This window comes from Schistocerca gregaria, chromosome 4 (genome assembly GCF_023897955.1).
Source record: "Schistocerca gregaria isolate iqSchGreg1 chromosome 4, iqSchGreg1.2, whole genome shotgun sequence".
Lineage (NCBI taxonomy): Eukaryota > Metazoa > Arthropoda > Insecta > Orthoptera > Acrididae > Schistocerca > Schistocerca gregaria.
Window position 1 is genome coordinate 262,036,587 of NC_064923.1, and position 12,071 is coordinate 262,048,657.

The 12,071-nt window shown below is 45.3% G+C and overlaps 2 non-coding genes across 2 annotated transcripts; one reads left to right on the top strand and one right to left on the bottom strand.

The window, feature by feature from the left end:
• Nucleotides 1-821: 821 nt before the first annotated feature.
• Nucleotides 822-896, bottom strand: Trnal-caa (transfer RNA leucine (anticodon CAA)). The gene has a single exon. It is a non-coding gene; the product is annotated as a tRNA-Leu (tRNA).
• A 317-nt stretch (nucleotides 897-1,213) lies between these two features.
• Nucleotides 1,214-1,288, top strand: Trnas-cga (transfer RNA serine (anticodon CGA)). Its single transcript has one exon. It is a non-coding gene; the product is annotated as a tRNA-Ser (tRNA).
• The last annotated feature ends 10,783 nt before the right edge of the window (nucleotides 1,289-12,071 follow it).

Sequence of the window (12,071 nt, forward strand, 5' to 3'; positions counted from 1 at the left end):
TCCTATACCAACATGACAAGGGACGGACAGGATCATACTAAGAATAGAAACCTCTTTGCTTCTAGAAAGCGTAGCTACCTGTTCCGACGTTGGTCCTACTGTTCTCTAGCAGACAGGCTTGTCTGCTACCATCAAGCATGCAACTAGAAATACATTTTCTCATTCATCCTCTCACACAGAAGGGAAGGGGGATGGCAGTATCTTATCATATACAGTATATAAAAGAAAGCGGATGTAGGTTCCGCATGAGATGTGTGACATGAATTACATATAAACAGTGTTTTAAAGTGTAGTAGTGTGACAGATCGTTCTTCTTTGTGTGTAAAAGTAACACGTTCCACTACTCAGTCTCCTCCCAGATAGTCAGGAACGCCACAGTAAATTTAGAAGAGGAATTTATGCCGTAAATGACACCAGATTTAAGAAATTAATATGAAAGGAATCCCACAGAGACCTTTTAACACTATTCATCAGATCAGGATGAGTCCGGACATATGGCTCATAGACATGATCTTACATGTTTCCCCACAACCAGAAGTCACATGGATTTAGGTCAGAGGATCTGGAGGGCCACATATCTTGAAGCTGCCTAGAGATGATGCGGTCATTAACGAAGATTTCTGAAAGCAAAACTTTCACCTGCCAAGCGGGATGAGATGTCACCCGATCATGCATGAATAGTGGTGTTAACACATTCTGAAACTCGCAGTGATACCAGTGTAAAATGCGCCGCAAAATCTTTTGAACCGTTTCCAGAATGAGATTTTCACTCTGCAGCGGAGTGTGCGCTGATATGAAACTTCCTGGCAGATTAAAACTGTGTGCCCGACCGAGACTCGAACTCGGGACCTTTGCCTTTTGCGGGCAAGTGCTCTACCAACTGAGCTACCGAAGCATGACTCACGGCCGGTACTCACAGCTTTACTTCTGCCAGTATCCGTCTCCTACCTTCCAAACTTTACAGAAGCTCTTCTGCGAACCTTGCAGAACTTGCACTCCTGAAAGAAAGGATACTGTGGAGACATGGCTTAGCCACAGCCTGGGGGATGTTTCCAGAATGAGATTTTCACTCTGCAGCGGAGTGTGCGCTGATATGAAACTTCCTGGCAGATTAAACTGTGTGCCCGACCGAGACTCGAACTCGGGACCTTTGCCTTTCGAGGGCAAGTGCTCTACTGGTAGAAGTAAAGCTGTGAGTACCGGGCGTGAGTCGTGCTTCGGTAGCTCAGTTGGTAGAGCACTTGCCCGCGAAAGGCAAAGGTCCCGAGTTCGAGTCTCGGTCGGGCACACAGTTTTAATCTGCCAGGAAGTTTCATCTTGAACTGTTGATCAGGGAAGAGACACTTACCATGGTTGGGCACTGGCTACAGTATTTGTGGTAAGTGGTGCATAGTCGGCTGTAGCTACAGCAACTTCATCAAACTCTACTATGGGAATGGGCCGCCTTCCTCTTCCTGCTGTACCAACTAATTCACCCATTTCCTGACCGTACACTTTACTCCAGTTCTTCACACGGGACCTCTTTGCAGCATTTTCTGTTGGCGATATTCCCACAGTGTAGCGCTGCTACTGGTACCGTTCTGATAAAACAACGTTAGCAGAAGTGCATAGTCTCTCTTCTGAATAGCCATTGCGTTCTATATGGAAAACTTCAACCCTCTTAACCCTTTACACCAGTAGTTCCTTCACAAAAGAGTGACAAACAGAGTACTGATATCAAAACAGGAAACATTTCACATTCTGATTGTTTACAGTGCCATATTTTCACCTGGTTGCAGAAAGTGGAATTATTATTTTCGCAGACTATTCCACGAGCGCACCGAATAATGAACATAATTCTGATGTTTCAGCGTCCTGTAATGTGTACAGTCCGCGTTGCAGCACTTGGAATGACGTCAGACCAATTATAGGAGAAGCTCGTGCAGAAGAACGCGACACAGGCGCTCTTCCTGAGCGCTAGACGAGTCCACCCTGTGTTCTAAAGGGGTAGCCACCACAGCTGACTTTCGCCTGCCGATCTGCACACTTCGAGCTTTCCATTGTTATCCCTTTACTAAATAGCAAGGCACCACAGTGTTCGTGCATCACAGGTGCCGGGAAAATGCTTCATTATCAGGCACGTGCAATTGTAAGTAATGCCACTGAATTTAAAATAGAAGAGGCAAACATAAAAGGTACACATGAGAGAGTTGGAGGAACTGCCGGCTATTCCACTTGTTAGATAAATAGAACAAATCAGGAAGGGAAGGCATAGCTGCAAGTACACTACTGGCCATTAAAACTGCTACACCGAGAAGAAACGCAGATGATAAACGAGTATTCATTGGACGAATTTATTATAATAGAACTGACATGTGATTACATTTTGGGTACATAGATCCTGAGAAATCACTACCCATAACAACCACCTCTGGCCGTAATAACGGCCTTGATACGCCTATGCATTGAGTCAAACAGAGCTTGGATGGCAGGTTCAAATGGTTCAAATGGCTCTGAGCACTATGGGACTCAACTGCTGTGGTCATCAGTCCCCTAGAACTTAGAACTACTTAAACCTAACTAACCTAAGGACATCACACACATCCATGCCCGAGGCAGGATTCGAACCTGCGACCGTAGCAGTCGCACGGTTCCGGACTGCGCGCCTAGAACCGCGAGACCACCGCGGCCGGCAGGATGGCAGGTACAGGTACAACTGCCAATGCAGCTTCAACAAGATACCACAGTTCATCAAGAGTAGTGGCTGGCGTATTGTGACGAGCCAGTTGCTCGGCCACCATTGACCAGACGTTTTCAATTGGTGAGAGATCTGGAGAACGTGCTGGCCAGGGCAGCAGTCGAACATTTTCTGTGTCCAGAAAGGCCCGTACAGGACCTGCAATATCCGGTGGGCATTATCCTGCTGAAATGTAGGATTTCGCAGGGATCAACGAAGAGTAGAGCCACGGGTCGTAACACATCTGAAATGTAACGTCCACTGTTCAAAGTGCAGTGAATGCGAACAAGAGGTGACCGAGACGTGTAACCAATGGCACCCCATATCATCACGCCGGGTGATACGCCAGTATGGCGAAGACGAATGCACGCTTCCAATGTGCGTTCCCCGCGATGTCACCAAACACGGATGCGACCATCATGATGCTGTAAACAGAAACTGGTATCATCCGAAAAAATGATGTTTTGCAATTCGTGCAGCCATGTTCATCGTTGAGTACACCATCGCAGGCGCCCCATTCTGTGATGCAGCGTCAAGGGTAACCGCAGCCATGGTCTCCGAGCTGATAGCCCATGCTGCTGCAAACGTCGTCGAACTGTTCTTGCAGATGGTCATTGTATTGCAAACGTCCCAATCTGTTGACTCAGGGATCGAGACGTGGCTGCACGATCCGTTACAGCCATGTCGATAAGATGCCTGTCATCTCGACTGCTAGTGATACGAGGCCGTTTGAATCCAGCACGGCGTTCCGTATTACCCTCCTGAACCCACCGATTCCATATTCTGCTAACAGTCATTGGATCTCGACCAACGCAAGCAGCAATGTCACGATACGATAAACCGCAATCACGATAGGCTACAATCCGACCTTTATCAAAGTCGGAAACGTGATGGTACACATTTCTCCTCCTTACATGAGGCATCACAACAATGTTTCACCAGGCAGCGCCGGTCAACTGCTGTTTGTGTACGAGAAATAGGTTGGAAACTTTCCTCATGTCAGCACGTTGTAGGTGTCGCTCTGAAAAGCTAATCATCTGCATATCACAGCATCTTCTTCCTGTCGGTTAAACTTCGCGTCTGCACACGTCATCTTCGTGATGTAGCAATTTTAATGGCCAGTAGTGTATATCCTAAGGCTTCACTGCTTGCTAAAGATGCAGAAGAATGAGAAAATTTTATTTGTAGGTTATATTACTGTACAGGTTACCAGGAGACTGATACATAATTCCTACATGACCCGTGTTCTTTACTTTAAATATTCAGTATTGTACCGGCATCTGTGGCCGAGCGGTTCTTGGCGCTTCAGCCTGGAACCGCGCGACCGCTATGGTCGCAATCTCGAATTCTGCCTCGAGCATGAATGTGTGTAATGTTCTTAGCTTAGTTATGTTTAAGTAGTTCTACGTTTTAGGGGACTGATGACGTCAGATGTTAAGTCTCATAGTGCTCAGAGCCATTTCAACCATTCAGTATTGTAGTCACCAATTTTGTCCGCAGAAGAACGCGACACAGGCGCTCGTCCTGAGCTTTTAGCCCTTTTCGCTTAAGGAGATTTTCCACCGGCAGCAGATGCGGACGTGTTTTGCTTTGTTTATGAAGCTCGAATATAGTGTGGTAGCGAAAATGAGCAACTTGGACTAGTAAACTTTATTTTGTCTTCAGTTTCTGTCACAGTTACATTCAAATATTTTTATTTATGATGACCACATTCGCACTACACTGTCAATTCTCAAACCTTCATTGTAAATGTTAACGTGAATTTCCACCATTGCACACTCATGTAATAGCCGTAACTTATGTCTTTATATGTACAGAATATTAAGGCTTATTCAGGATCCAGTAACTTTACTAAAACAAATAATGTGAATTCCCTCCGTCTCAAACACGTACAACGTGTGCAATTGTGACAGAAGTATAAAATTAGCAAAAAATAAATAAAATAAAATAGAAGTTTGGCTTCAGTTTATTCTTTGTTTTAAACTATTTCTTTTTCGTTACTCTGTTGAGAGACTGGTGGATTTGAACGTTTATTTTTGTCTAATTATTGATTGTACTGACGTATTCCATTCGTACGGTCGTTTGCGGATTACCTTACTTTAGTTTACAAGTTATCGAAATACACATATGTGCAGTGGCTTCAGCTGTTTCCTCTTCCATTCCACTTCGTCTGCAGAGCTGGAAACCAAGTTACTTTCTACGCACTATAATAAGGTAGGTCGTTGATAATGAGTGATGCAGAAGAAACGATGATTTTAAGATGACCTCTGGCGGGCGACATGGCCAGAGGACGGCATCAAACAAACCTTAAAATTGATGCTTGAAACAACAGCTCTTCGGTGGCAGTGATGTGTCACCAACCCCATATCCCCTCCTACCTTTCCTGCCTCCCTTAGCTTTTGATATCCTTTAATTAAATTCAGATATTTTTACCGAAAATGATAACCTAACCCCTGTTTCGAGACAAATGAAAAATAACATTGCACATAACAGTCTTTCAGTTTTACGCAACATTTATGTTAGATGTACATCCTTATGAGCTGTTATAATATAACGACAGAGCTACAAGCACCAAATCATGATTCCATATTTTTAGCTCTGGTCCACGTCAGTAACCAGATGGCCTGTGTTACAACTCCTGTAAGAATAAATGGAATGATCACACATTGCAAACACTCACTTATGCTGAATCAATCAAGACGCGCTTCCTTCCGCCACAACCTCGCTTTAATCTAGAAGTGGATGTGAGCGGCTTAGGTGAAGGGATGTAGCTTGACGCCTCGGCAGCGTCATGGCCGTCGGAGTACTAAATTTGTCGGACGGAGATAAGGTGGCCTCATTGGAAGAATCGTTCCGGCAATTAAGGACAACCGCATACAACTTGATCAGGACGGCCAAGGATACGTGTCTAATACCCAGAGCCCAGCATAAGCACACGTAGTTGAGGATGGGAATGGTTACGCAACATAAGCGGAGAGAGGGGTGAGGGGAGGTTGGGGGATGGGCGATTTGGTAATTGTCATGAACGAATTGATCAGGCAGTCTTTGTTCTAACTTCGTTTAACGTATACAAGATGCTTAAATGGCGATTCAGGTCGCTGTTCATCCAAATACGCGAAGAAAATTTCTGAAAAAACACATCCCAGCTAACCTACGTCTGCATGTGCAAACATTCTCCACAGTCACAATACGGGTTATGGCGGTGGGTATCTTGCATCGCTGCTCCTCATTTCCTTTTCTGACCACTCACAAACGGAGCGAGGGAAAAACGACTATCTATATGTTTCGGTGCGGGCCCTGATTTCTCTTGTCTTCGCGGTCCTTACGCGAATTGCAAGTTGGCGGAAGAATAATCGTTCTGCACCCTGTGGCAAATGCTGGCTCTCTGAAATTTCTCATTAGTGTTTCGCGACAGAAGCAACTTCCTCCGTCCAACTTGAGATCACAGAGCATTTCCGTAATGATGGCGGGTTGACTGGACCTACCGATAAGAAATCTAGCGGCATTCCACTGAATTTGTTCGATGTGTTCCTTTATACCGACCTGGTAAGGATCCCAAACACTGGAACGGTACTCAAAAGTCGATCACACAAACGCTCTACATGTCGTCTACTTTATAGATGAGCTTCACTTTCCTAGAACTTTCCCAATAAACCAGGTTCACCAGTCGCATTCCCCGCTACAGACCTTACGTGCCCCTCCCACTTCATATCGCTCTGCGACCTAACGCGAAGATGTTTAATCGACTTGACGGCGTCACGTGCAGCGGACAGGCAGTCGTTAATTCGGTGCGAGGATCGGATGCGGACCTGGCCCACTTCCAAGTCACGTAAGCCTGACAGATCCTCTGCGAGACATTCCACTCATCTGTAACTGTAGCTGCAGCAGTTATCGTGACGTAGTAACCAGAATTAACAGGTACTACTGTCGACTGCCGCATCCTGGCCATAACTACTCATAATTCAGTACGGTGTTTTGCTAATGACCTCGGTCTGTCGAGGCGCTGATCAGTAAAAATTGAACCCAGTTGCCATCTCGACAGTAGGTCAATGACAAAGTGTGTGCGTGCCAGGATTTCCTCGTCAGACAACTAAGTGACCTGATATGAAAATTGCCCCACAAGTCATATGGCCGCCGAAACGGCGTAGCGGCTAAAGACGCAGCAGCTGCTGCAACAGATGTGTTCCACAGACCGATACTTGCTTACGAAACCTCTTTTCTTATTCATTAAATTTAAATTACAGATCCTGAACATTACGTACTTGATGTTATACGTAATACGCATAACTGTGTCTCATCCAGCGGATATTTTGAAATTTGTTGTAAGTTTCTATGGGACCAAACTGCTGAGGTCATCAGTTCCCTGGTTACATACTACTTAATCTAACTTATACTAACTTGCGCTAAGGACGACACACACACACACACACACACACACACACACACACACACACATGCCCGAGGGAGGACTCGAACCTGCAATGGGGGGAGCCGCGCAAACCGTGGCTCCAGCGGACACTTCAGATCTAAATGGCAGAGCACTGGAGCCCTTAGGGCCCATTTTGACACTGTTTTTGGTCACGTTAAAAGTTATTGCAATGACCGCAGCGCCGTTAATCTTTATTCTTAACTTTTTATTTACAGGATTGTTACTGAATCTTGTCGTGCATATTTGCAATAACTTTCAATTAACTAACGTAAATTGAGTAAATGGTTAGAACTTAAGCTAGTTTTAACAACAAAAGAAATTGTGCGAGACAATATGTTTCTATCACATCGTTCAACAAGAAGCCATACTAAGCACAACACGTACTACATGTGTGACAAAAGTAATGAGACTGATTTTTTATCTACCAAAGATTTTATTTCTTCAAACAACATTATTGTCCCTTCAAAGTAGTTCCCTTCGGCAGCTATACGCCAGCGGAGTCGTCGTTCCCAGTCTAGGAAGCGGCTCTGAAAGTCTTCAACTGGTAGCGCCTTTAACATGTCGGTTAATTCTTTTGAATGTTCTCCAGACTCCCAAAATGGCGTCTTTTTAAGACATCTCCAATTTCTGGGAAAGCAAAATGCCACAAGGGCTCAGATCAGGTGAATAGAGGGACTGTGAAACATCAGGAATGCCTTTGGAGGTAAAAAATTCCCTGAGGGAAATGGTCGCTAGACATGAGGCAGCAGTATCTGGTCTCATCCTATTCATACTTCTCCCGAGCCTTTCAAGAACAGCGTTGTAAAACAATTGATTGACAGCTTGTTTTTGGGGAACAAATTCTTTACATACTAAATGCCTACTGTCGAAAAAGCAAGTCAGCGTCGATTTGATCTTTGATTTGCTGACAAGTCTTCAACGTTTTCTCGGCATTCCAAAAACGATTGTGGATTCCCCAAGTTTAACACAAAACTTGATGGGACAATGGTACTCTAAACTCCGCTGATCCATTTTCGTAACACACAAAAAGCACAAAACTTCAATGATGGCAGTTTCAAGAGTCATGTGATGACTGCACGGAGCTGCAACTCGGACTGACCATCCGAAAGCGTAAACATACCAGGCCACACAAGCAGAACAAAACAGCGTTGCCAGATCGTTCGCTGAGTTGTCAGTTTCTTACTTTTTTTGACACATGACGTATATATGCACTTAGGTCTGCATATTCACCGCAAACTTTTGCGAAGATTTAGAAAAAAATGACTTTATCTCAAGAACATATCCATTGTGTTCAGATATGATTGTTCATCTCCCTATAAAGTAATTTTTTTTTACGTGGTACACCAGTCAACATGGCTGTTGGATTTAAGCAGTGTCCCCTCACCTTTGCAGGTTGAGAAACACCTCACACAAACAGTTACAAACACGAAAATGCAAACTATAAAGGTTGGCGCTATTCTCAGACTCATTCCTTATACGAATTCGCCTACTATCGTAGGATGAGACTACATTGTGACGACAGCTTGCATATCTGCTGATGGATGAAGATAATGGTAAATCCAGAAAGAGCACTAACCACCATAAAACGGAAAGAACGCAAAAAAACGCCGATCCGGACAGCATCCTTAGTTTCATTGCCGGTGATTCCACAATGAGCTTTAATCCAAAGCTTAACAGCTTTTAATTTTCAGGCTCGTGTAGCCTGTACAGTAAATGATTTTACATATTATTACTGAGAAATTTCAAAGCAATGATGAAAATTATGAATCTGCAAGTAGCAATACTATTTTTAAGAGAACTTTTTCCCCTTGGATCACTTGTAGTCAGTTGACATGGGAGTCTGACGGCTGCTGAGCATGGTGCGTTGGACTTTGACAATATATATTAATTAAATTCAAGGCCGGGAAGGTGAACTTGGTGTTTCCTAGGCGGTCTCGCGCCACAGCAGCATTATTATCAGTGGAACTGGGAACACGTAGGTAGTGCAGAACACCTCTCCGATGGCGCCTGCAAGCTTGTGAGCTCGTAATGTTGTGTTTCGTCCAATCAGATCTCGCTGTTGTGTCATTTTGGTCGAAAACACGTCCTTGATGTTGCTACTTTGTGACTGCATTTATGAAACCTCAAATGAGTAGTCTGATGTCCTACAGAAGGCAACCATTTTGTGATTTGGGGTGGGGGGAGGGGGAGAAAGGCGGACTGAGGTAATGAGCTAGTGACTGAGAATGAGTGTGGGTCTCTGGCTAGCGGCAACGATCTAAATACTTGTGGACGGGAGGACGTTGGCAGTGCATTGCTTGCGAGTCTGTCTTTGGTCTCTCTCCTGATAGGCGCGCTTGATCCAGCGGCTACTGTCGATTTGCTTGTTACATCTTTGCCGACCGGTGTGGTGGCGACAGCTTACCATAGCACAGTCCACATGCAGTGTACGTCGCTATTTCAATGTCGTTATGACTTATAGTATGTGCTCTCCTCCCCCTTGTTTGCTTGTCAAGCTACTGTATCGGATTCAAGTCTTCAAAATTAAAGATTGTATGGTAAGAGCTTAGCTCTGCAATGCTTACAGCTGCTTATGAAATCAACACAGGTCTTACAGCACGCGAGTGTTCGTCCATTATATTTAAGAGTCCGATTGGCAACCATGGCCATTTATAGGGGAAAAATGATCCATATAAGGATAAAACTGGATGGGGCATCGCAACCTGAACAACAATAATGGACCCTGGTGGCCGTTTTGTCACAGAGAATTGCAACTTTAATCATTTACATACCAGACGATGGTGTGTATCTGTGCAAAGTTGCGTTCACGTTCGACCACGTCTTTCACGTGCTTCACTATTTAGTCAGGGTTTGTAATTGTTTTTGTGGCCTCCATTCCGAGAAATTGATCCATATCCCATTACATCCTCTGCAAGCCAGTTCATCTCTATGTAGCTACTCCAGCCTATACATACTCTAATGTGGTTACTATATCAAACATTTGTTTGCGTCTATGCATAGAAAAATTGCAGTAGACGCAAGCATTTCTTTACTTTCGATCGGCCTCAGAACACTATACTATATTTCACAGTACAGTAGGTCCTCTGTATCACCAAGGGCTTCGGTTCCCTCGAAGACACCGCAGTCAGTTGCATGCCTCATCCCCACCCAGTGCAATGTGCTGCAAACTCTGACGACTTTGTCGTAGACCGGAGGATAAACTTTCATCAGCCCTCCTTCTCTAAATTCCTATTACAAGTAAAAACGCAGACAGAACACTGTTGCAAGAGCCCAACTCTGACCCACTCTTGTGGCTGTTTTTGTTCCCTATATTCTGGTCGCGCTAGAGACTGAAGCAGACAGAACGCCTCTGAGGACTGACACCACAAAAAGCTTGACAGGTGAGTCGCAGGCGAGAGCGGAAGTCGGCGGCGAAGGCCTCCTTCCTTGGAGTGGAAATCACGTCCGGCGAGTGTGGCAGTTAGCTGCCCACTGCCCACCTACCCGCCTGTCATTGGATTCCAGGGGAGACGGAGCGGCCTCTCACCAGTCGGCGCGGTGATCTGCGTGGCAGCTGAGAGCACACAGCACCGCTGTGCGCGCTGCATCGCGGCCTTGGGCGACATTTCGTCGCGACTGTCCGCTGGACACGGCAGAGGTCGCCGACAGCGTTGCAGAGATTTGTCATCCGTCCGTTAACACATGGAGGAACAGTGGTTGCACGGTGCGCGTTACAGCTGATGAACCGAGTTTCTTGCTGTGCTGAACTCGAATATTCATTTGTATATACACACTAAGTTAAAAAAAAAATGGGAAGGAAATCGGGAGATGTGATGTATATGAACAAGCAAACAGATGATTACAATTTTAGAAACAATGGATGATTTATTCGAAAGAAAGAGCTTCGAAAAATTGAGCAAGTCGATAATACACTGGTCTACCACTGGCCCTTACACAAACGGTTGTTAGGCTTGACATCGATTGATACAGTTCTTGGATGTCACCGTGAGGGATATAGTCCGAAATTCTGTTCAAGTAGAGAGTTCGATCGTCAAAATCCCCAGATGGTTAGAGAGTCCTAACCATAATGCTCCAAATGGTCTCAATTGGGGAGAGATCCGGCGACCTTGCTGGCCAAAGTAGGGTTTGGTAAGCACGAAGAGTAGAAACAACAGCCGTGTGCTGGCGGGCATGATCTTGTTTAAATGTAAGCCCAGCATGGCTTGCCATGAAGGACAACAAAACGGGGCGTAGAATATCGTCGACGCACCGCTCTGCTGTAGGGATGCCGCGCATGACAATTAGAGGTGTAGTATTATGAAATGAAATGGCATCCCAGAGCATCACTTACTGTTTTCGGACCGTATCGCGGGATATAGTCAGGTTGGTAACCCACCACTGTCCGGGGCTTCTGCAGACACGTCCTCGGCCTGGAATCACATTGAATGGAGTAGAACTATCTTCAGTGATGAGTTCCGCTTCAAATTGAGCCACAATGACCAGCGAATACGTGTCTGGAGACGCCCTGGACAGTGGTGGGATACCAACCTGACCCTCATCCACCGTATGGTACAACAACTGGGAGTATATTATGGAGATCCATTTCATTGCATAGAACGACCTCTTTGGTTGTCATCCGCTGCACTCTTACAGCACAGTGGTACGTCGACGATATTTACACCTCATTTTGTTGCCTCTCATGGCAAGCTATCTTGGGCTTACATTTCAGCAAGATAATGCTCACTCTCACACAGAGAGAGTTTTCATTGTTTGTCTTCGCGCTTCGCAAACCCTAACTTGGCCAGTAAGGTCGATGGACTTGTCCCAGTTCAGAACATTTGGAGCATTAGGGGCAGGACCCTCCAACCAGCTCGGGGTTTTGAAGACCTACGGCGCCAACTGTATAAATTAGCACGATATCCCTCAAGACGGCATCCAACAAATCTA